The 26,809-nt window shown below is 35.8% G+C and overlaps 1 long non-coding RNA gene across 4 annotated transcripts in view; it reads left to right on the top strand.

Annotated features, from left to right (window-relative positions):
- Nucleotides 1–26,809, top strand: part of LOC106505481 (uncharacterized) — a 712,816-nt gene that overhangs the window by 442,814 nt on the left and 243,193 nt on the right. The window contains exon 5 of one of the 4 annotated variants that reach the window (XR_014825023.1): nt 55–4,335. The exons of the other annotated variants lie outside the window; for them this stretch is intronic. This is a non-coding gene — a long non-coding RNA (uncharacterized LOC106505481). Of the gene's footprint in view, nt 1–54; nt 4,336–26,809 lie in introns of those variants that run through there. 4 annotated transcript variants of the gene reach the window in all.

The following is a 26,809-nucleotide window of genomic DNA, read 5'->3' as shown; positions in this document are numbered from 1 at the left end:
TAAGAATCTATGTGTATATGAGATTGTTTTAAGTTGTTGTTCTCTTAATTGCAGGTTCATCTCCAGTGTCCTGCATTTGTACCCACCTCTTCTCATGATTACTCATTTTGATGTGCATAATCAAATGTGCATGGATGATTTCGTATCTATACTGTATATATACCTTTACTGGTGAGCCTTGTCATTTGTGGAATTTTTGTTTCCTGTTGCTGATCTTTTCTTTTCTGCCTAGAGAAGTTCCTTTAGTATTTGTTGTAAGGCTGGTTTAGTGTTGCTGAATTCTCTCAACTTTTGCTTATCTGTGAAGGTTTTGATTTCTTCTTCAAATCTGAATGAGAGCCTTGCTGGGTAGATTAATCTCGGTTGGAGGTTTTTTTCCTTTCATCACATTAAGTATATCATGCCACTGCCTTCTGGCCTGCAGAGTTTCTGCTGAGAAATCTGCCAATAGCCTTATTGGGGTTCCCTTGTATGTTGCTTGTTTCTTTTCCCTAGCTGCTTTCAAGATTCTCTCTTTGTCTTTAATTTTGGTTAGTTTGATTAATACATGTCTCGGTGTGTTCCTCCTTGGGTTTATTTTATGTGGTCCTCGTTGTGCTTCCTGGATTTGAGTGAGTGATTCCTTTCCCATGTTATGGAAGTTTTTGGCTATTATCTCTTGGAATATTTTTTCTGTCCCCTTCTCTCTCTCTTCTCCTTCTGACACCCCTATAATACAGATAATATCCTTATTTTAAAATCCAGTGACATGTCTATGCATTTTATTTCCTCAGCCTCTCTGTTACAAGCAATACTACATTGATCTGCATATTTTAAATTCACATTTCATCATGCTTTTTTACTCCTTTAACTACTTGTTTGTTTTTTAATCAACTGTTACTCTTAGCAGATCATATATGCATTCCACTATTCTTTCCTGGATTCTTCTTTGTTTTTATACTCTCACTAACTTCAACTATTAGCTTGTCGACTAAAATAAATATATATATATATATGTATGTATATATATGTATATATGTATATATATATACACAAACAAAACCTAAGAGTTGAGAATTAAGTTTTATTGGGGGCAAAATGAGGACTTAAACCCAGAAGACAGTATCTCAAGTAACCCTGAGAAAACTGCCCTAAGGAGGGAAGGGAGAAGCTGGCTATATAGGAATTTTGTAACAAAGGGAAGGTAGATTACTATTAATAAAAGAAAACCAGACATCTCAAGTTGAAGAATTTAGCACTTTTCTATATATGGGAAAATGCAAAGGTTTGATATCACTGAAATCACTCCTTTGACATGCACCTAAGCTATCTAGGGCCGGTATCCTGTGTTTGCACATCCTGTGTTCCTCAGAGCTCACTCTTGGGAGCTGCTGCAGTCTGATGGCTGCTAGATGGCAGCTATTCTTTGTTTCCTTCCTGAGTTCCTTCACGGCTCACTGGCTCACCCTTGGAAGTGGCTGCACTTGGTGATGACTGTGACATCCTTTGTTTACTGATATGGCAGGCAATATTTTATTTCTCAATCTCTAAGGAGAAAACATTCAAAGGTATATCCTGAGCCTGAGTATCACATTTATAGCTGTCTGTTGAATACCTGAACACCTCTTGCTGGATGTCACATGAGTTCTTCCAATGTTGACTATATTATGCTCTTCAACATGATTCTATTTGCTGTGAACTTCATATCTGTTAGAGGCACCACTAACCTCCTAGTCACCCAGGGTTGAAAAGTCAGACAACTTTGGTTCCTCCTCTTCTCATTGTTCCTCATCCAATCAATTTCCTGATGCTGCTACCTTGATTTCTGGAATCTCTCTTATATCTGTCTCCTTTCCTCCACTGCCCTTTTCTACTCACCATAAATAATATGTGCTTAGTGACCATTTACTGAATATATTGCCTTTACAGGTAACTAAAATATATGTTATGTGAAAGTGATGACATTTTATAATCCCTTTTATAATACCAGGGTAACTCCATTATTCAAGGTATAATTTTGGAAGAGAATTCTTCAAGTACAAGTTGACTGTCTAGTTTTTAAATATTATCACTTTTTATTCTTTCAAGTAGGAGGTCATAATATGGCCCAAATAATTAAATATTTTATGATAGCAAACATGAAAGTTAAAATTTATATGCTAAACCCTGCAAACTGAATACCCTAAAACAGATGTTGCTAAATATTTTCATGTAAAGAGCCATTAAATAGTAAATACTTCAGCTATTAAGTAGTCAATACTTCATTGTATAGACTATACAATCTCTGTCATAACTACTGGACCGTTCTGTTATAGCACAAAAGTAGCCATAGATCATACCTCAAGGTAGCATGGCTATATTCCAGTAAAATTTTATTTATGACTATTTTATATTCTACATATAAGTCAGGTCATACAGTATTTGCGTTTTTGTGTCTAGCTTATTTCACTTGGCGTAATGTCCTCTAGATCCATGCATATCATCACTAGTGGCAGGATTTCATTCTTTGTTTTATTGCTAAATAATAGTCCATTGTGTTTACATACCACATTTTCCTTATGAATATTTTGGTTGTTTCTACATCTTGGCTGCTAAGAATAATGCTATCATGAGCATGGAATGCAAGTATATCTTAAGGTTCCTGATTTCAGGTCATTTGGATAAACTCCCAGAAGTCAGATTGCTGGACATCACTTTTAGGGACCCTTCATACTATGTTTCATATTGACTGCACCAATTTACATTCCCACTTGACGATCTCACTTGTATGTGGAATCTAAAAAAAGCATTCATATAAGCAGAGAGTAGACTCATGGTTTCAGGGGCTGTAGAGAGGGGCACATGGAAAGGGGGTGATGGTCAAAGGATACAAATTTCAGCTATGCAAATAAAATGAGTCCTGAAGATAAGACTATCTAGCATGGTGGTTATAGCTAACACTGCTATACTGTATGCTTAAAATTTGCTAAGGGAGCAGATCTTAGCTTAGGTGGTCTTACCCCCCCCACACACACAGTGATATTAAAAACAAAGGGGAAAACATTGAGATGTAATGGCATTGATGGTGTTGATAATTTCACAGGTGTGTACTTATCCCCAAACTCATCAAGTTGTCTACATAAATACATATAGCTGTTTACATGTCAATTATAATGTGATAAAGTTAATCAAAAAATGTCTATGTATGGACACTTAAATTTGAATTTTATATAATTTTTATATGTTACAGAATATTATTCTACTTTCGATTCTTTTTTTTTTTTTCAAAAATTAAGCTCTAAGTCTGTACAAAACAGACGGGGGGTCCAAATTTGTCTCATGGTTTTAAAATAAGCATTTTTGAAATTCAAGAAGTATTTCTTATTTCCAGAAGAAGGCTAAAGGTGAACATAAAGTGACACACATTTTTGCTTTCCAAAAATATTATGTATTTACTGGTTTATATTTTTTTTTTGGAAAAAAATAGCATTAAATATGCCAATAGCTACTATGTAAAGTTTTTGGGAGATGCAAAGATAAATAAGATGCAGCCTTTGACCTTTTAGGATTCACACTCTATTAGAGGACAAAGACAATGAAGCAAATAGCTATAAAACAAAACATCATGTGATAAATACTACTATTAATGGAATTTTCAAAAATCTTATAGAATTCCAGGAGAGTGATTGACTGAGCGGAAATAAAATGTGTCTTGTTGATGTTATTTAAGACAGGCCTTCAAGTATGAGTAGAACCATGATAGGTAATAATGGGGCTTGAATTAGAGAGGAAATCATGCCATGAAAGCTGAGGATACTAGATGGCCTTGGTTGAGAGTAAAGGTTGGTGTTAGACATGTATGTTTGGAGGGATGTGAGTTTGGAAATATTGAGATGAAGGTTTTAAAATTCAAATTGATAACTTAGATTTTATTCTTTCTGCAATGGGATTCACCAAAGGATATCAAGGAGAAGAAGATGCCAAAGATTTAAAGTCAGTTTCCTTTATGATAGCGGTTAAATCAGGGATCTAAACTTCATTGGGCAATGATGGAAATTCAAAAAAATTAGGCTTAGATTTACTATAAAAATTTGTTCAAAAATCCATATAAAAACATTGTTTTTAAACAAAATGAAGATGGCTAATTGACCTAGAGTTTAAAATATCAATTCCTTCTTAAGGTTTTTTTTTGAAGATTTCCTGGAAGAGTATAAAGACAACTTTTTCCTTGAATTTATTTTACTATCTGTCAAACCTTATCTAGCTGTAGTTAGCATGTGTATGCCAATGTTGTATTTTAATAAATGGTGTACTGAGAAACCATTTATTCTCAATGTTACCACATTTTATAAACATTATTAAATAAATTCTTAACCAGAGTTCAGCTTTGAGTTTGTAGATCCAATACTTTTTCTGAAGTTAATTAAAAAATTTAATTCAACTGCATTGTGTTTAAACTAAGTGAAAATGGATAATGGTATGAATGAATCACTCTTTCCCATTGCTGTATTGTCCCGTGCATTTCCATCTCATCTTTGCTATTTCTGTTACATCAGATGGTTTGTCAATAAGCACATATATGGGTTAAGAAACTAAACCAAAGACTCTGGAAAAGGAAGCTGTGACCGGAGGTAAAAACCAAATTGCATTGTAGGATTTGAATGTCTCTTATTAATCTATGGCATTTAAGAATTACATGTTGTACTATTTTAGAGAGTTGTTTGACAAGGGTATTAGAAAGAAGTGACATTCCCTCCTGATTTAAATAACATTCTTGTTTCACATTTCAAGATTTATAGGCTTTAAGAAATTCTACTGAATAAAAATGGCAAAAAAGTGCTTTGACATTTAACGATTGCTTGGCTATTTTATGCATTTTTGTAATAGTGCCTGGGTCATAAGAATTAATGTAAATACCCTTCAAATAAATTTCTTTTTATTCCTAAGGGTTAGTAACAGAAAAAGCTAAGAAAAAGCTATTAATATTTATACTTCATCTATCTCATATTAAGTGTAATAGGAACATGCGTTTCATAATTCCAGGAATATTATAAGATACAACAGGGAATCTTAGACTACAAATAGGATGTTTCTTCAAATTTCTGCTATTAACCAGCAAGTTTTGCTTGTTTAAAAAAAAGGAAAAGGTAAGACTCCAAGGTAGAAAAGATAGGTTTTTTTCTTTAAAACTTTATGTATTTTTATCAGAAGTTCTTTGATTTTATGTTAAATTTTGCTTACCATTCCAATTCATATTCAGAAGAGAAAATTACTCCTTCAGAATATGTTTTGAAAATTGCTTCTTACAGAAAAGAAAGTCAGTTGTTTACAAGAGACCCCAATCCATCAAGAGCCTACATTAAGAGAGTAGATACAAATATAAAATGTACATAAATAGCAACAGTGCAAATTAGTTCCTGCAGTGACTCATTTAAATAATCTGATTATTTGATATTACTAAGTAAAATCCTGTAGTTAAATTCTTTCCACCTTTATCTATTTGCTCATTAAGAACCTGAGGAGATTATGTTGAATATCTTCCAACAAATAAACAGCATTTCAAACTGCACCTCTTGGCACCAGATTACGTGATAAGTTGGCAGTTCACAGCCAATAGATTTAAGACCTTTGTAGCTATGTTTCAACAAAGGAGAGCTTTAATGATGCACCCAATCAATCATAATTCTCATGTCACCTTTGTGTCACTTTTTTTTTTTTTTTTTCATTTTAGGGCCACATCTGTGGCACACAGAAGTTCCCAGGTGAGGGGTCAAATCAGAGCTACAGCCATTGGCCTACCCACAGCCACAGCAGTGCTGAATCCCTGACCCACTGAGCGAGGCCAGGGGTTGAACACGCATCCTCATGGGTAGTAGTAGGATTTGTTTCCGCTGTACCACAATGCGAACTCCCTATGTCACTAATTTTTATTTTTCAAGCTGAACTTACATTGTGCATTATGAGATGTGTGTGGAGGGGAGAAAAGTAAAATAATGAGAAAATGGAAAGAAGAGGTTATATTGGGACTTCTCTTTAAATTATTATGAAAAAAGTTCCTTAGTGAGGTATTTTAACTCAGTTCACTGGAGGTATTTTTTTGTTGAAAAAATTATCTCGAGAGTTCCCATCGTGGCACAGTGGAAACAAATCCAACTAGGAAGCATGAGGTTTCGGGTTCGATCCCTGGCCTTGGATCAGTGGGTTAAGGATCCAGCATTGCCTTGAGCTGTGGTGTAGGTCGCAAAGGGATCTGGTGTTGCTATGGCTCTGGAGTAGGCCGGCGGCTACAACTCTGATTAGACCCCTAGCCTGGGAACCTCCATGTGCTGTGGGTGTGTCCCTAAAAAGCAAAATAAATAAATAATCTCAACTTTAAGTTTAAATTCATTATTAATGGACATAGTGAAGGACTTTTTTTGCGACAGTAAAGTTTATCTCCAAATGTTCTTCTAAAGTCTTAGAAGTACACTTTTGATAATTTATCACCTTATTATTTTTTATTGTTATAGTCATATTACATCAGCTGTATTATATTAGTGTTACGATTTATACTTGGTATGTTTATAGTACTTCAGAGATTTTTCTATAATCAATATGGCTAGTACATTTTATGAGGCTTCAAGCATAATTTTTAAATTGTAAATGTTTTAAAGGCTTTAAATATTTATATATAATATATCCTTGTTTTATGAAATAATGTTCAATATGGATCAATAATGCAATCTGCCTCTAAAAGCCTTCATTATTTAAAAATAAAAGAAAGAAAATAAATCAATATATACATTATAAATTTTAGAAAATTAATACTTAAGTGGAAGTGAGTAATAAAGATGACAATAGAATTAGAAAACTTCAAGGAGTAAAATTATAAATCTAAGTTTTTAAGTGCAGCTGAATAAATTCAAGAGTCTAAAAAGTGTCATTCAATATACAGTTGCAATCAGGTAAAAAAGAACAAAAGTGATTCACTTTCCCACCCCTCAATTTTTTTTAAATGAGAGGGCATATATGAAAACTGAAGAGGAGATTAAAAATATTCATTTGACAATTTCCTTGAACTGAATAGGTTTTGGATACATTGTATTATTAATATGAAGCTAAGAAGGAATAGATAACAATACATAAAAATTAGAAGTTTTAAAAGTACGTCAGAAATCTACCTTCATTAATTCCCACTGTGGGTCAGCTGGTTAGGAACCCAACACTGTCTCTGTGAGGATGCAAGTTCCATCCCTGGCTTTGCTCAGGGAGTTGAGTATCTGCGGTGCAGATCATAGATGTGGCTTGGATCCATTGTTGCCATGGCTCTGGTATAGGCCTGCAGATGCAACTCTGATTTGACCCCTGGTCTGGGAACTTCCATATCATGCAGGTATGGTTGTAAAAATAAATTTAAAAAAATCTACCTCCATAAAACATTCTGGGCCTAGCATTGGAGAAAATCTGGACATCATTAGAGAATATTATACTCAGCCTATCATTGTAGTTTTCTCTAAATTATTTTATACACACACATATACACACATACATTGGAGAAAATTGTACTCAGCCTTTCATTGTAGTGCTCTCTAAATTATTTTATACACACACACACACACACACACACACACACAACTGGAGAGGCTTCATAATGCTTTTATAGTTAGCATAACCTAATATCAAAACTTGTCAAACACCATTCAAAGTAAGAAAACTCCATAATAATCACACTTACAGAGAATACAATAACCCTAAATATTTCTGACTTCAAAATAAATTTCACTTCCTCTGAAATTATTCCCTGAGAAAACTGGCTGTATTTATTTGTAAAAATGTTTTTAAAAAGAACTATCCCAAGTGTATAAAAATATATGCAATAAATACATAAAATTTATATATATATATTCATGAAAAAATTTAAAAAGCATACAGAGCATGGAAAATATGTAATGTGTGTATTTTTATGTATGAAATCACCCCAAAACTAACATTTGATTTATCTTTAAAATGGGACTACATGTGATTTCATTTTTCATTCATGCCGGACATACTTTGTAATTATTTACTTCTGTTGTTATAGAAATATATAAGTAAATAATTCATATTATGATTATGATGTTCATCTCATGGAGAAATATAATCCAGGGTGTTACATTTCTAGGAACTCGCAGTGATAGAAATTGTAATCCTTGAGTTAGGTTTAGTTTTGTTCTTTTGTTGTGTTTTGCCCTTGGAGGAAGACTTGCTCCTAACTGGTCTTCCAAACACTCTCTTTGTGTTTGCTCATGTGCCTCAGGGTACCTGCAAGGGAGAGGGAAAGTCTAATAGGGGAAAATGGAATTACCAGTCACCCAAGGGGGTGGATGGATGCACACATGGTAAGGCTTGATCACATTGCCTTCTGGCTGTCCATTGACAATTACAACCAACAATTGTGTTTTCAGCCTCCACTGATTTGGAGAATGACTCTCTGACAGCTCTTTGATTTCACCCTCTCTCACTCCTTACTATTTCCACTTTGTGTGTTTATTCAGTTTTAAGATCTTACTATTTTTATTTAAATTGCTAACACATAATATGGTAAAAATGAAAAGAAATCAAAAGTTACCAGGTGACATGTGTAAAAGAGAGTTGTCCTCCTTGCCCTGGGTTTAAGTGCCTCATACCTCTTCTCAGTGGCACCTTTGCTTTCCAGTTTTCTATACATCGTTCCAGATATATTCCCTGCAATCCAAGCATGTATGGATATATATTTCTGAGAAAGTTAATGTCAGCAAGGTATCACACTATTTGACATCTTTTTAAGAAATTAACAACATACGTTGGAGGTTTTCCCATATTTGGTCATGTGGAATTACCTGACTTTTAGTAATGACTACCTATTGTTTTATTGAATGGCTACACAATAATCCATTTAATTTGTTCTTTATGATGGACATTTAGAAAAAATGAACAAAGGATGTAAAAAAGAATCCGATATCATGAAATAAAGGAAAATAGGTCAAACACTCATGATGAGAGAAAATGTATGGTATGAATGTGGATATGTGAATGGTGGTTTAACCAATACTCTCATGTAATGTTGGTAGACATATAAATAGGTGAACGTTTTATAGATGTTTTGATCATAATAAAAGTGATCTTAATGTTTGACCCAACACCTCCATTTTAAACATATAGTTTAGAGAAAAACCTAGGAAGTTTCTAAATGGTTATGCAGTGTAGCATGATTTATAAGACAAAAGATTGCAACCGTTATCTCACTGATTTTTAGACTATTTTAGACCAAATAATAAAGGAAAGGAAAGAGAATCTAAAGAAGAAAACACAAGTTTCTAGTTGGTCACCTTTGCTTGGTGAAGGCTTTTGTTTTTTTTGTTTTTTTTTTTCCTTTTTAGGGCTGCACCTTTGGCACATGAAAGTTCCTAGGCTAGGGGTCAAATCAGAGCTACAGCTGCTGGCCTATACCACAGTCACAGCAACATGGGATCCAAGCCATGTCTGCAAACCTACACCACAGTTCATGGCAACGCCAGATCCTTAACCCACTGAGCAAGGCCAGGGATTGAACCTGCATCCTCTGGATGCTAGTAAGATTCATTTCCACTGAGCCTGGGTGGGAACTCCTGAAAGTCAGAGTCTTGATAAACTAATCTAAGAAGTTGCATCTATGACTTTTGATGTATTCTGGTTGTTTGGAACAAGTCACTAGGTCCATCCCTCCCACAGAATGAGGATGCTACTCGAGGAAAAGAAGATTGTATTGTGAGTTTTTGGGAGAATTTTTTTTTTTTTTTAGGGCTGCACTCGCAGCACATAGAGGTTTCCAGGCTAGGGGTTGAATTGGAGCTACAGCTGCTGGCCTACACCACAGCCACAGCAATGTGGGATCTCAGCCGCATCTGCAACCTGTACCACAGCTCATTGGCAACGCCAGGTCCTTAACCCACTGAGTGAGGCCATGGACCGAACCTACATCCTCATGGATACCAGTCAGGTTTGCTTCTCAGTGCTACAATGGGAACTCCCAGTGAAGCCATTTGTGATAAGAGAGCTTGACACAGCAAAAAGGTGACAATGCAAAGGACACAATTTGAATTAGATCACAGGAGAATTTATCTGTGCTTTCTTATTTCCTTAAAATCTGTCAGCTGCCAAAAATATATCAATTTGGCTAGTTTGGATGTAGATGCACCTGACTGTTTCTCACCCAGAAAAATGGAAAGTCTTCCCACTGGATAACTTCTGTCATATTGGATACAATATTTCGAGGAAATAAAGGTCATTAAAAGAAAATAAGAAAGAGAAGCTACTCTCAAAAATAAATCCACTTTTGTTATTGGTCTGGCCTTGGAAAACTACCTCACTCCCAGTGACTCCACCAAGAAGGCCTATTCCAAATCTGATGATCCCTTAATTCTAGGCACCTGATGCCTGCTGGAAAACTCACTCTCTTGGGATCCCAAGGAATCTCGTTCCTTCTTTGCCTCTCATGATCAGTGTGACACAGGGCAGCTCTTTAAACTTCTTAGGGTCACCTCTAGAATAAAGACTAGATAGATGACTACTAATAACTTCTTACAGGCTCTGACTTTTTGATTCTGACTTCTTGTTTCCTCTCAAGGAGATACAAGTTCTAAGGGGATGCTGGCAATGGTCAGCATTCTACAAGCGGGATCTGATAATTATATCTACTGTGTAAGCAGAGGTTGGCTGTCCTGAAACCTTTGCCTTTGTGATATTTAAAGCTATATGCTTCAAAATTTGAGATAATATTTTCTGCACACCCATGGATTCTGGATAGGAGAGAAACCCTAAAATATGATTACTTCAACACACATTTTACTTCAGTTTAACGTCATTAGCTGTTGACTGTTTTCATTTATAAATGAACCAATATCCAGAATGAATAACATTTACCCGTGTGACATAGTTTGACCTAAAAAGTTGTTTTGAGGAAAATCCAGAATTTGGGCAGATTATACAGTAGATATCTAAGTTTTGGAGAACTCAGAACCAGCTCAGGCATTTTCTTTGATTATGTAGGCTGATTATGTTTAACGTACATCTCTCTGTTCTGTTCCAGTGTTCGGTATTTGCTGGCCAAATTTCAAATAGATAACTAGGTTCAAACCAGGTCTCATTTAAATTTGCTATATCCCTAGACAATTTAATTGTACTTTCACAGCTTCAAGCTTCGTGTCCTGAAATTTCAGGCAAGTATTTATATCATAATAGATCACTATTATGAAACAGTCTATGTTATAGGCAGGACACAGTGAATAGAACATTATATTGGAGAGAAGGTCTTCTCACCGTTCATCAGGATCACAAAAGAGTTTAAAACGGGAATTAAATTGACAGCGCATATCTAGAAAGAAGATAAGAAAGGATAAACAGTATTTGTCTCTTTTTATTTTCAATTGTTTTGAGATACATTCAACTTGAAGTGAAAAATAGCATGTATATAAATTAACCAAAGGACTTAGCGTTTTAGTAAATACACATTTAAGTTTTATAAACATCCTGTGGATTAAGAACATGGTCCTTTATCTTGTTCCAGTTTTGATTTTCTGGGAGGGATGTTTGCTGCATCTTTATGTTAACTGCAATCTGGGATTCTAGTAAATTTGGCTACAAGAGGAGACACGATATGTCTCATCCCAGTGTGTTCTGCTGGTTGTGTGTATTTGGCTCTTTGAGGGCATATGACCCCTGAATGCAGACACACAGCTGAGAAGTAGCAAGCAGAGCAGAGGACATGCCACACACAGGACTGGAGTCCCTTCTGGGCACTCTGTTCATGTGTTCATGTGACAAGGTACATGTTTTATGTTCATGTGCAATAACTCACATGCTGTTATGTAAGCGCACATGAATGCTTTTGTGTGCGTGTATGTGTATGTATGTGTCTCTGTATCTAAAAAGATAGTAAACTTGTAGAGTGAAACAACTACAACGTCTGTCTTTGTGTACAATTCCCTACTATTCGGACCTGGTCTTAAGGAGGAATAAGGCAGGCATTTGTATCCTTCCCCCAAAGATTTAGTTATTCATGGTATTATTTCCCAGTTCATGCCTCAAAGTTCAAAACTTCAGCATGATCATTTATTCAACAGAATGTATTTGGTCTTTATTTTGGGCCAAGCACTGCTTTAGACAGTAGGAAAACTTCTGTGAACAAAATAGAAGCATATGAGGAGCATATACTTTAGTGTAATATTGCTAATAAAATATCATTTCCTCTGTCCCTATCTAAATATCCTTTTAATATTACTAAATCTCTAGCCAAGTGTATTAAATACTTTATGATTAAACAGTAATCACAGGATTCTGTGCTTCATACTACAAATTAAAAAGTGTTCTTTATTCACAATTTATAATCAAGAAGTACACTAATTTGAAAAGATACATGTACCGAATATTCATAGAGGCATTATTTACAGTTGTCAGGATATGGAAGCAACCTAAGTGTCCAAAAGTAGATCAATGGGTAAAGAAGATGTGGTACATGTACACAATGGAATACTACTCAGCTATAAAAAGAATGAAATTCTGCCATTTGCAACAGTGTAGATGGACCTAGTAGGTATTATGTTTAATGAATCAAAGAAAGACAAATGCTCTAGAATAGATTTATTTTACTTGAATAAAATAATCTTAAATTCTGTATGGAAGACTAAACAACTTGGTCAAGAAAAGTATCATGAAAAAGATCTGGAAAGGGAAATTTGCCTTTCCAGATACTAGATCATACACTTACAACACTGTCATAAAATTAAGAAAAAAAAAGATTAATAGGAATTGGTATAGTAATTAATAAATAGATCATAATAGAGAATCTAGAAATTGACCCCACTGTCAATAAAATTTTAATGTAGTATTCTCAATTAATTATAGTAATAATTCAATTTAGTTGAAAGACAAATTATTTAACAAATAATCCTGCAACACTCAATGCCCTTAAGGAAGGTCATATAAAAATGGACCCCTTTATTTTTTGTCTTTTTAGGGTTGCACCTGTGGCATATGGAGGTTCCCAGGGTAGGAGTCAAATTGGAGCTGTAACTGACATCCTACTGCACAGCCACAACAATGCCAGATCTGAGCCACGTCTACAACCTACATCACAGCTCGTGGCAATGCCGGATCCTTAACCCACTGGCTGAGGCCAGGGGTTGAACTTGTGTCCTTATTGATGCTAGTCAGATTCATTTCCACTGAGCCATGATGGGTACTCCTGGACCTCTTTCTTATACCACAAACACAAAATGATTCTAGGTTGTTTTAAAATAAGAACAAGATACATCATTAATAAAATTTTGAGCAAAGCGCAGTAGTAGATAATTCACAGAGGGGAAAATCCAAATAATAACTACATGAAAATTCATGATTGAACCAGCCATTAGCCAGACAAATATTAAGTAAATCACATTAAACTGGCAAAAATTAAAAAGAGCCATAATTGAAGTCCCTGTCATGGCTCAGTGGTTAGCGAACCCAACTAGCATCCATGAGGATGTGGGTTTGATCCCTGGCCTCACTCAGTAGGTTAAGGATCTAGCATTGCCATGAGCTGTGGTGTAGGTCACAGACGTGGCTTGGATCTGGCATGGCTATGGCTGTGGCTGTGGTGTAGGCTGGCAGCTACAACTCTGATTTGACCCTTAGCCTGGGAACCTCCACATGCGGCCCTAAAAGACCAAAAAAAAAAAAAAAACAAAAAAACCAAAAACCAAAAAACAAAAAACAGCCATAATACTTAATGCTGAAATTGTTATATGGGAAAACACTCTCACCCATGATTCTGATAGAAATGTGAAATGTTACAGTATTTTCAAAAGGTATTTTTGAAAGTAAGTAGTTACATTTAAAATAGTTTATGGTTTTACCCAACAGTCTCTCTTTCAAGCCTATCTGCTAGAAAGAAAAGCACCCTTTTGGGGCATATGGTCAAGGATATTTATCTAAACAATATTTATAGCGTTAAACAATATTTATTTATATTTCAATAAAATATAATGAATAAACTATGAATGGGAGATAATTGATGGTATACCCACACCATAAAACATAGTGAATACTTATGCAAAAAATAAAATGGAGCTGTGTCAAGGATATTGAAAGAATTTCCACAAGATACTTTGCAGTGGGAACAGCATGCAGTGTGTCTCCAGGCACAATTAAGTGGCAGGAGCCATTGGTCCACAAGCCCAGGTTCACTAGGCCTGCCTCTCCTCTTAATGAATCCCTGTAGCCGACTGAGGAATTCATGTGAACAAGAGACTGAGAAAGAAAATTTCAGTTCTTATTTACCAATTTTCCTGTTCTATTTGGCTGCTATAACAAAAGATCGTAGACTGGGTGGCTTCAACAAAACCAACACTTATTTCTCACAGTTTTAGAGGCTGAGAAGTCCAAGATCAAAGTGCAGAGAGATTCAGTGTTGGGTGAGGGTTTACTTCCTGGTTCATAGAGGGCCGGCTTTTCACTCTGTCCTGACCCGGTGGAAAGGGTGAGGGAATCTCTCTCTCTCTCTCTCTCTCTCTCTCTTTTTTTTTTTTTAAGGGCACTTATTCCATTCCTCTGTCCTCATGTGATCACCTTTCAAAGTCCCTAACTCCTAATGCCATCGACCTGGCAGTTGGGACTTCAACGTGTGAATTTAGGGGGATACAACCATTCTGTCCCATAGCACCAGCAGTTCTGCTTGATATGCTGCTGCTACCCAATCAGGTTTAATTAAGCATTGCAGTCCTACTCAGGAGTGGCCTTGAGGAATAGTGGTAAAAGGAAACTCTTTGGAGGTAGAATTTCAAGTAGGACAATTGTCATTTTTGGCTAGGAGGAGAGATTCTCAGAGACTTCAAAGGACCGTTATTGGAAAACTGGTGACGAGAATGTCTGAGGAAAAGTTATAGGAATGGAAACAACCTATGAAGATACTTGATCCATGTGCATACTCACTGATTTCAGGGAGTAGGATGACCCATTCTGTGAACATCAGTCCGTCTTTTTCCCTATGTGTTTTTCTAGTGGATATGAACAGAATAAACATGGTGGAAGGGAAGCTGGTTATGCATAGGCTCAGAAACGTGGACTTTTGCTCACTAAGATCAATAAGGCAACACCTATTATGAGTGCCTAATTTTCTAGCAGCAGAGAATAAAACTGAGTCTCCAATATGGCAGCAATTCCAGACCTTAGCCAACCCCCTGGGATTAAGTTGATTACAGAGGCACGTTTCCATCAAGGAAGGAACAATGTTTTGCTTACACTGAAGCAGACTTTCATTTTATAGCAAATAAAATGTGACAAGAAGCTAATGCTCACAGAATTAATTAGCTTTGCTGTGTTACCTGATAAAATACATAAATGTGCTTTTGATAATTTAGTTATGGCACCAGCTGGCAACACCCTGTGAGGGCTGAGGTAATGTCTTCCAGGATATGTTGTATGCTTTTTCTACGATGCTTCTATTTTTTCCCCCAAAGGCAGAATTGATGGTTCCAGGAATCAAGGGTTGAAAATGGGAGTAACACCCTTTATTACTATGCCTAGTGATCCACCAGTAAATATATTTGCTTCCTGTCCTCACAACTGGATTCCATTGGTTTTTCTCCTAAAGAAGAAACGCTCCCATGGGGACAGAGAAGTGGTGACATTAAACCAGAAGCTGACATGTCAAATTGGCCATTTTGACCTCCTCATGTCAGTGAATCAACAGGCTAAAGACGGGTTTATGCTCTTGGTGGGTGACTGATCATGGCTATCAAAGGAAAACTAAGTTGCCATTACACTACAGATAAAGAAGGCAATGTCAGAAATGCAGGAGATCTGAAAGTTCTCTTACTACTTCATGGCCTGTGATAAAAGTCAACAGAAATCTACAACTGAAGCAGGCACAGTAGCTAAAAATGCAACCCTTTAAGGAATGAAGGTTGTGTCAACTTAGACAAAGAAACAAACAAACCACTGAAACACTTTCTTCTGGAAGAGGTAATATGGAACTAACAAGGAAAGAAGTCAGTCATCCATATCAGCTATTAGTATGGGACTAGTATAGAAATGAGGGTTGTAATAGTTATGAATATTCATTATTTTCATATGGATATTTCCTCTATATATTGATCATGTTTTCTTCTCTCTTATTAGCTAATGCAAATATTTTTTAAATTGTAATTTGGTATCTCAATGTCATCAGAAACTGTTGAGAGTCAAGATTTTTACCCTTGCTTGCATGCTAATAGCTGGTTTCATAAATACTGGTGGAAAAAACAAGATGCCCGGATCAGAGACTAAAGACTGTCTTTTAACTCACAGTAAAAACATTAGCCAGAATAAGAGCATTGTGCCAGTTCTTCAAGCCCCAATTTCTACAGGGTGATCTAACAAGAGGTTGCTTGCCTATTGCATTAGAGTCATTATAGGAATGGAACACTGATATTAGGAATCTTAGATCTTCTAGAAGGAGCTGTTGGAAAGCCTGACCATATTCCCCTCTGGAGAGAAATATTATCTTTCTTACACTAGAACATGATCTGCCTCTGGGAAGAGGATGTTTCTATCTTTACCAACCTAGAATGTGTATATCTGTATCTTTGAAACATCCTTGAAAACATAGTCCAAAGAAATGAACTTTTACAGCCTTTGAAAACATGCACAAACATTTGGGACTTAAGAAGAATTGCCCACAGCCCTCTCTTGCCACCTCCCTGCCCCCCCCGCCCAACTCAATATTTAAATTATGAGATGACCAAAAGGTATGAGGGACTCAACTAGAAGGAACATCATCCAAAGATAGATAAAGAGACTTGTGTCTTCTTGGAAGAGATTGCCATGTGATTAATTGTACAAGGGAGATTGTGTCATATTTGCCAGAAGCGTGATTTAAGTATTGTCTTTAATTGGATGTTGAGTATGGTTCAGAGAAGTACATGTATGTGAGAATTGCTCAAGAGTTGAATTGTGTGGTGTCTTTTTCCTTTTCTTTTTCTTTTTTTAAAAGTTCTGTTCTATTATGGTTTATCACAGGATATCAAATATAGTTCTCTATGCTCTGCACTAGGACCTTGTTTATGCATCATATATATAATCGTTTGCTGTCTGGTGCCTTTTCCTCTGTGTTAACTTAACTTAGGTTAAGTTGAGACTGCCTTTCTCCAAATGTCCTTTGGCTGTGGTCCTAGGTTAGCGTGGCCCACAAGAGAAATTTTCATGAGATTTGGAAGTGAATCAGTAGGCTCTACTTTCTGAACGTCAAAGTAGGGCACCAGATCCTGTGCCACTTTCTCGTGTTGCTGTGAATTTGCTAGTTTATCTTGTTGCTATGTAGCAACAGCCAGGCCAAGAAGGCCTCCAGATTCTGTTGGACCTTCCATTTCAGTATTTCCAAGAACATCAGCAGCTCTGTGGCAAAGGCACCGGGTTCTCCTGTGAGTTACGTATGCCAGCTTAGACGTTGTGAAAATCAAATGTGCATTCTAGTTTAAATTCATGGATTACAGTTTATCCCCAGTCTGTCCAGTGCAATTTTCCTTCCTAACTGCTGACCCTGATAGCCAGCAATGACTTCAGGTGCAGCAACCAGCATAGGTGACAAGACTTTCCATGGACCTTCTCTCCAGCTTGCATAATTTTGTAAAATCTAATCCTTATAATAACTTCCTTACTCCATGTGGTTCTACTTCTCTGAACAAACCCTATTAAAGGATTCTACTCCCTACTTTATTTTAAACTGAATTCCTCAATTACTGTTTCTAATATTTCTATTTTTTAATAACATTAATTTAGTACTCTGTAATATTTGTAGATTTTAATCCTAGTTAGAATCATGTTACTATCCTTATAATCTATAAATAGAAGACATTAATCTTATTCTGAAGTAATTTCCTATGTTTTCTATTGCTCCATACATAGAAAGAATAAATAAAAAATATTTCTTACAGGTAAACTAGGCCCTACTCAATAATAACTAATAAAAAAGAATATAGTATTGCTTATAGGAAAACTGGCTACGCTGAAAAATTAGAAAGAACTTGAGGGTTAGATCTTAAGAAAATAAAATAAGGGGGAAAAGATTGGGAAAGCGAAAAGAGCACAAAATGAAGTGGCAAGGTAAGGAAGAAAAAATAATATTCCCCCCAAATCTGGAAATGATTGCTTTTTGTTCCCTGGGCAAAATATACAAGGAATATGTAGCGAGAAATCATTTTCTTTGTTAGCCATTTACTGGAATAAGTGAATATGGATTTTTGAATGAAGTTTGGAGATCTACATGCTGATCTTTAAACTAGTCACCACCATTTCATTACTGCCTGTGCTCTCTAGAATTTTCTATGATTTCACTACAAGCCAAGGTCTTCCTCCCCTTGTTTTTTTTTTTTTTTTTTTCTGACAACATTCATCTTATGCCATCACCAGCATTCTATCTCCTAACCAACTAATGACCCTTTCTATTGTCCTCTATCAACTTATTCTACCTCATGTTAAACATGCAGGTGTGCATACGCACGCACGCACACACACACACATGCATGTACACACACGTACACACGTACATTCGGGGGAATTTTAAAGTTTAGGGGAAACAAAAAGCTATTAATCAAGTAGTAATTCTCCTTTTCCTCTACTTTTAGAACTTTTATTTACTGCTTTTAATATATTGGTCTCTAAGTTTATACTTTAGTTTATGAAGTACTTTAGGGACAAGCTCTTCAAAATAGAATTGCACACTTAACAAGTTTTGTATACTCCACTGACTCAGCCCAAAAAAAAGACACCAATTTATGCCAGTTAAGATAAAGAATTGCAAAAATCAAGAATTCACAATGATTTTGGCCATAGTGGATCTATTGAATGGGTCAATTAAGCACAAGAGCAGGCATTTTTGTTCTCACTATTTATAAAGAATCAATGTGTTAAAAAAAGAAATGCAACACCCACTCTAGACTTAAAGAGAAGAAATAACAAGAAGGGCATGGATGAGGAGAGTTAGAGTTAAAGGAATAGGGAAAACAGGCCTGAGGAGTAAGACTACTAAATCATCTTCATTTATTCATATATGTAAAATGCTTCATTCATCCTAAGTACTATCATGGGTTGAGGCTACTAATCAAAATAAAATTCATGCAAATATATGTACATGATTTGCAGATGAGCCATGGCCTCCAGGTTTTTGGAAAATTGCCAGTATTGTCCTTGATAAAGCAAAGTTTAGGCCCTACCTAAGCTCTGAAATTGTCATTTCTTTGTTAGAAATGCAGAGTTCATAAACAGTGATGTGAGGAGAGAGTGAGGTAGGAGTGAGGGCTCTTAACCTAGTGACAATCTTTATAAGAAGTACACACCCAGGTTTTCCTTATGCCACAGGAGAGTTGTGAGCTCTGGAATATTTAATATTTCCAGATATAAAAAGAATCACAGCACAAAATCAGTATGAAAGAATCTGTTATTCTTTCATAAACAGATTTTAAATTGTAAGATTGTGATTCTTAAAATTTCTAAGTATTAAAACAATTTTACAATTTAAAATTTATCTCGTCAACATTCTATGGGATATTGTTAATTATTATTATTATCTTGTTCAAATGAGGGACAGATCCTGCACAGCAATAATTGTATATCTTTGGTCCCATAAGATTCTGGATTATTTGGTGATCTTGAAGGTGGAGATGCTACCCTAGAGAAAGAGTGATGCATACTTGTCAGGGAGGGTATAAGGTAAGTATGTAGGAGTTAAGAGGGAATTAATAAAGTTTATGAAATTTCAATAAAATGTTCATGAATATAGGGTACATTTTTCATTCAGCCATCCATTCATCCAACAAAGATTATTGAGGTATTGAAGTAAGGTGCTAAGGACATAATAATTCAGGAGATACAGTCTTTAAAGTACTAAAATTCCAGTGAAAAAGATAGACAAGTGATCAAATTGTATGGGCATGTAATGAAAGATATAACAGAGGACCACAAGGTGCTGTGGCTTGTCGAAGAGAAGAGCAAACCATTTCACATAGATGGCATTTATTTTAACTGATCTCCGAAGATGGCTACTCTCATGTTCTTTCTTCCTTGTGCATACTTGGCATTCCTTCTTTCAAGAGGCAGAGTGTCTTTTCCCTCCTCCAGAAAAGTACAGGTATGTATGTGTGTGTGTGTGTATATGATCTTTATTTAAAGGCCCCTTGAAGAATATGATTTAAAGGCAGTTGGAGGATGATAAAGAGCCAGTCCTGGAGTTAAGAGGCACCAGGTTAAGGATCTGGTGCGCACACTGCAACAGCTTAGATAGCTGTTGTAGTGTAGGTTCAATCCCTGGCTCTAGAACTACCACGTGGCACAGGTGCAGCCAAAGGAAAAAGGAAAAAGAGCCAATCTGACACAGAGCAAAGGAATGAACACTCTAGACCAAGGAGCGGCAAGTACAAAATCCTCAGGTAGAAGTTGGCAAGTTCAAAGTGATGAAAGAATATCAGTATTTTTTGAGTAACCAAAAGAGCAGAGTAACCAAAGAGCAGAGTGGGAAGATGAGGTGAGAGAGGAAGGAAAGGCTTTTCTATGCAATACCCTTTAGGATATGGGAAGAAGTCTGGCTTTTATTCTAATGGCTATTATAAATATGGGCATGTATTAGCTTTCTATAGCTGCTGTAAAAATTATCACAAATGTAGTTCTTAAAACAATATACCTTTATTATCTTCCAGTTCTTGAGAATAGAAGTTTGCAATGGGTCTCAGAGGGCTAAAATCAAGATATTAGTAGAGCTGTGATCTGGGGAATCTATTTCCTTGCTTTTTCCAGCTTCTAGAAACCACCTGCTTTACCTGGCTTCTAGCTGCTTTCTACCTCCAAAGCCAGCATCATAACATCTTCAAATATCTGACTCTTCTTCCCACCTGTGGTTACATTGAGTCCACTTCAGTAATCAAGGAAAATCTCATCTCAAGGACAGCTGATTAGCAACCTTAATTGCATCTGCAACCTGAATTCTCTTTGTCATATAACTAACATATCCACAGGGCTCTGGGGTTAGGATGTGGACATCTCTGAGGGAGCTTTGTTCTGCTTGCAGCAAGATTGGCAAAGTGGGAGTCATCATGGAAGAAATGATAAAAAATGTCGGACTGTGTTGATTTTCATATAATCTGAAATTTTACCCATATCTACATTACTGTATACAAACACATACGATTACAATGAGAGACTTACATTTTACGAAAATGGATCATTTTAAAAATTGAAAGTAATGAATTCTCCTACATAATTCTGATTTCCAAGTGAAGGCTTTTTTAATGAAGTCATGCAAGGGAACCTAGCTTTCAATCAGGCTTACAAGTTACTCAGAGAAGCTGTATGTATAGTTCAAATTATTATTTGGCCATCAAAAATGCTGATTAGGTGACTTTGGGTTCAATTTGGTAAAAAAACAAAACCAGAAATTCCTGCTTTTTGGTGTAACAACATCCTCTCTTGTTGGAAGCTTGTCCCAGAAAACAAGGATTTTAGAGTGACTCTGCTACTCTGTTACATTTGCATTAGAGGCTGTTGAGAGAAAGTGCCAGCTTTTCAAAGCTTGCCTCTAAATCATAAACCATATCTTTTAAACTAATTGAATTTTTTTTTTAGCTTAGGTGGGAAGGGGTGAGACCAGGTTCTTAGCATGGTCAGATTTTTCTCGTAAGGCTCATATTTGACCCCAAAACTTTGCTTTCTGATTTTTGTTTGTTTGTTTGTTTTTTAGGCATGCACCTGTGGCATATGGACGATCCCAGGCTAGAGGTCAAATCAGAACTGCAGCTGTTGGCCTATGCCAAGGCCACAGCAACGTGGGGTCCTTAACCCACTGAGAAAGGCCATGGATCAACCCACCTCCTCATGGATACTGGTTGGGTTCATTACTGCTGAGCCACAACAGAAACTCCTGCTTTTCAATTTTTTGATTCAGTGTTATTAATTTTATTTACTACTCTATGGAACTTCTTTATTTTGATAAGGGTAACAAGACATGAGGATTGCAAATATTTAAAGATATCCTTATTATAATGTCTACAGCTATGCAATATTGACATGTATTTACTTCCATCTCTAAGCTTTGTAAAACCCATGGTGACATTTTTGAAAAATCATATTTATTTGCCAGAAATAATTTTATTACTTCCATCAGTTCATGTATTCCAAGAAGGAGAACCAAGCACCATTCTATTTCCTCTAAACAGGTTTCACCTGCAGCACAGTAAACTGTAGGGAAATTCTCCTTTGTTGAATGCCCAAGTTTGCCAATGTTTCTGATTTGCCAAGAAGTGGTATTCTTTACAATATGTGAAGATAAGACCTCATTAGTCATAGAATAGGTACAGATGAGTTTCTTGAAAGAATTTTGCAGTTCTTATTTCTCCACGGTCCCTTCTATTTAATTGTGGACTTGTTATAACTAACACACTTTGTCTTTAGATGTATTTTGTCTTTCTTACATATTTTGTTTGTTCCATTCTACCTGGAGGTAAGTTATGTATTTTTGCAAATAACTGTATTATGCCTTGAAAAGTAAAGAAACTCACTAAAGGCATTTGAATGCTTTAGAACATTATTCTAAACAGTTTTTCAGACAAAACTAGGGATATGCATTATTCTATATAATTATTATCCTTTGCTTATAGGATTATAATCTACAATAAGATTTTCTTATGAAATGTATTTCTTGAATTTTGAGTGGTCTGTTAGAACAAGTTACAATGAGAAAAGTATTTCCTATTTGTATAAATTTATTTCAGTAAAGCAAGGGTTAGATATAGATGAAAAAGAAAGTAATTTGTTCCATATGACCACCAGAATTGGAGACATTATAAATAATACCATTAATATTTCAATGAGAAACTACCAATTAGACTTCCCTTGCCCATTTCATTTCATCTTGCATAATTAATTCTTGTGACATCAGAACTTGAGTTAGCCGTCTGCTTGCAAGAAGTCATCAGCTCCTGGACCAAGGTGTTTTGGAAATCCTGATGCAGACCACTGCTGTGAGCTGACTGGTATCTGCTTGTAGTAGCAATGTCAGCTTACACTGGGAATCCTGTAAACATAAATCTATCCTTTCAATACCAAGAGCCAGTAATAGCAGATACCTTTACTGAGACTATTAAACTTTTGATGTGTCCTCTGAAATGCACAATATCTTTCCTAGAGCTTGTATATTCTGGCCTTTAGGCCAAAGTGGGAGGAAAAGTAGGAACCATTTGTTGATTAGACTAAATGTTCTTGATTAATCACATTATAATAGTCACCAAAAATATGAGAGCTGAAGAGGCTGCAGTTGGCTATTTGGCATAATTCAAAATTCCTTGTAGAGAATGAAGTTAATGATTATTCCAGTATGCCAACATATTGTGAACATTGATGGCACTGAAAAACTTGCAGAGCCTCTGAGCCACCTAGTAATATGTGTGTTATATGTGCCACCAGCTGAGAAGGGCACTATAAATGGAAAAGCAAAATATTTAAAGAATCAGTTTTGTTCTAGCATCCTTGTGCCAGGCTTTGCACACGAACATGAAAATGCTTAAATTTGTCCTGGAAGCATGTGTGATTGTGGAAACATGCTCATGTTAAAAATATCTTATTGTATACAATTGACCCAGAGGAGGCTCAGCTACTCTTTGATTTGACAGTTCTTCCTATACTGTTAGTTTGACAAATAGAGTGGCTCTCTCTCACACAGAGGTGTTGATCTAATTAACGTATGGAAAATACCAAACATACCTAATTATTTCCAGCCACTTGTCTTTTAGAAAGTAAGAAGAAAATGTTCTTTTTTTCCCCCACAACAGAGTAAGAATAGAAACAGTTTCATAATTATGAATTAGGTACCTGAGTCTAGGAAAGGTAATATCAAAAAGGTAGATAAAAGGATATTGACCATTATATCAAGATATAAACATAAATTGGGAGTACCCATTGTGGCTCAGCAGGTTAAGAACCCAACTAGTATCCATGAAGATATGGGTTTGATACATGGCCTTGCTCAGTGGGTTAAGGATCCAGTGTTTCCATGAGCTGTGGTGTAGATCATAGACATGGCTCAGATCTGGAGTTGCTGGCTGTGGCATAGGCCGGCAGCCGCGGCTCCAAATCGACCCCTAGCCTGGGAACTTTCATATGCCATTGGTTTGCACCTAAAAAGAAAAAAAAAAGATATAGACATAAATTATAGGTAAATTATTATAGTCTTGATTAGTATGAATCAGTGACATGTCAAAATGAGATAGCAGAGAATATTGTAATAAGACAAATTTAGTTCTTTCAGAAGTGAGAAACCTTTATCACTTATTATTAAATAATTCATAATTATGATTAAAAAAAGCTAACATGTCAGGTGAGAGAATTCCAATGAATTAAGGAAATTCTGATACCTGGGCAGAATATATAAAATAATTCATTCTCTTTTTTAAAGGAAACATGAAATATGTTAAGACTAATTTTGACTTATCAATCCTCTACTCTTTATCTTACCAAAGCTTTATTCATCTAATGATTTGGATAAGTCTGCATAAACTTAAATAAACATATGGTTGGATGACAAATTAAATCTTTCATCTTTAGCTGTAAGATACAAACTTATCAGCATACTATAAGATGATACATATAACTTGTTGATCTTTACACTTTAGAGGAATTATTCATTAACTTAATATCAGCCCAAGGTCTTAAAGTCAATTTAGAGTTCTGGAAATTACCTTCAAATTGGTTTGGCAGAGCAACACAATCAAAATAGCAAATGTTCATTAAAGAAATAACCCTTTACAATTTCATCAAGATAGGGTAGGTGGAATCACTAAGTTTACTTGATTTGCAACACTGTCTCTAGTTCACAAGAAGATGGCTTTTAAAAGACATCAATATTTTTGTTGCCAAAATTCGGCCTCTCTCCTCAGGTGCCAAATACAAACACGGAGACAGAGTTCTGGGTGAAGGAGAAAAAGATAGCTTTATTGCTTTGCGAGACACAGCAGACTAATGCTTTAAAAACTGTGCCCCTAATTGGGAAGAATTGCGAGGAATTTTATAGTAAAAAGGAGAAAAACAGGTTTTCAGATAAGCAATCAGGTTTGGGACAAACATCCATTCTCCTTTCTTTGGGGGGATCTTAGTCATCAAAGTTGGAGTCGGAGATCTCAGCATGAGCATGACGGTGGTCTTCTGGGTTATGGCCTAGAATAACATTACTTGCGGAAAGGACATACTGATCAGAGATTAGAACAAACTAGGGAAAGTTCCTGAGAAACATCATGTGCTAATTATCTTTAACCCACAGGCAGTTGTACTCAGGGTGCCTAATCTTTAGCTTATGGGTGATTGTGTTTGGGGTGCAATTAAGCCAGGGAGAAGGACAAGAAAGGACTCTAAGCTGTTCAATTTTAAAGTATTCATTTCTAAAAGAAGCATACGATGCCTGTATTATTATGTGTATCCCTTGAGAGGGAACCAGGACCCTGCCCCAAACTTGTATCATTGTTTCTTGACTGTTCCTCCCCTGTCTTTGCATCCCCTTCCTTCCCTGATCAGTAACTGTCTGAACCTGCCCCTAGGAACTCAGGTGGCTGAATGAGGCCCATTTCCCCAAAACAAGATATGAGGGATACAGGGACCTGCTTGGTTACATTTTAAATTCAATTTTGTTTAACACATGTATTTATATCCTCCTAACCTTAAATAATTTATGTAAATAATAATAACTGATTTTTCCCATAAACCTAGCATAGGAAATAGAGCAAACTTTAAATGATTAGACTTGCCATAAAAAATTGTAATCAAGTCTTACATAAAATATGCTTATTGTGATAGAATTCATAAATGGGCAGAAATTATTCTATTCTTTTATGCATATTGCTTTTTGTAATATGGCTTTTAATCTCTATCCATCAAGAGGTGAAATTCATTTTTCCACCTCTTGAATCTGGGTTTGATTATGTTACTTGCTTTGGACAAATGGATATTATCAAAGGTAACATAAGATAAAGCCAGAAAAACATTGCACATGGGGAATTTCTCTTTGACTCTTGAATGCTCTGTCACAACTGAATGAGTCCATGTTAATGTGCTGGATGATAAGAAATTCATGTCAAAGTCATCCCTACAACCCAGTCTGCTATCAAGCTTACTTCCAGATAAGTGAATTAGACTATCTAAAAATTTCCAGCACTAGACAGCTAGACCAGAGAAGAAGAGCCAGCAGGAAAACCATAGAATCATAAAAAATAATAAATATTTATTTGTAAAAGCAAGTATTTACTTACACAGCAAAAGCTAACTGATGTAAAAACTGCTATCTGCAAGTGGGTGTTTCCCTCTCTGGGTTTTGTCACCATAACAGTTGGTATATAAACACTATTGGCTTTGGATTCAGGCTATAGATGGAGGTTGAAAAACAATGAGGCAACTATTATTAGAGTCTGAAAAAAATGCCGAACCAGGTTATGACATAGTAGATAAAACATTTGACAAAAACTTTCATCTACAGGAACTTGGACAATAGAAAATGTTTCTAAATAACTTATGAATCTAAGGAGATTTTTGGACAGATTGCTTAAGGTGTCAATTGACTTCTTTTAGCTGCATATACTAAGATATGTAAAATGAGCTGTTTTCAAGATTTTAGAAGAAATAAAAATCACCCAAACTTGCTGAATTAAAAAATCAGTCTCTCCAGCTGTTAAAAAATTCGCAAAGTAGGAAATGGTCTTACTATGAAGATAAAGTCAAGGATGTGGCTAAAAGACTCTTTGTAATACCTCTGAAAGTTCTAAGACATAAGAGCTCTCAGAAAGACAAATAGGTTCCCAGTAATCCTAAGGGAATTTTTTTTTCTTACAGT

This window comes from Sus scrofa, chromosome 13 (genome assembly GCF_054392235.1).
Source record: "Sus scrofa isolate SSC_HxYL_T2T_F1_AM1 chromosome 13, Sscrofa_HxYL_maternal_Yorkshire_Landrace_v2.0, whole genome shotgun sequence".
NCBI classification, from domain to species: domain Eukaryota; kingdom Metazoa; phylum Chordata; class Mammalia; order Artiodactyla; family Suidae; genus Sus; species Sus scrofa.
Note: the sequence above shows the minus strand (reverse complement) of the source record. Positions and strands in the feature narration are given on the sequence as shown.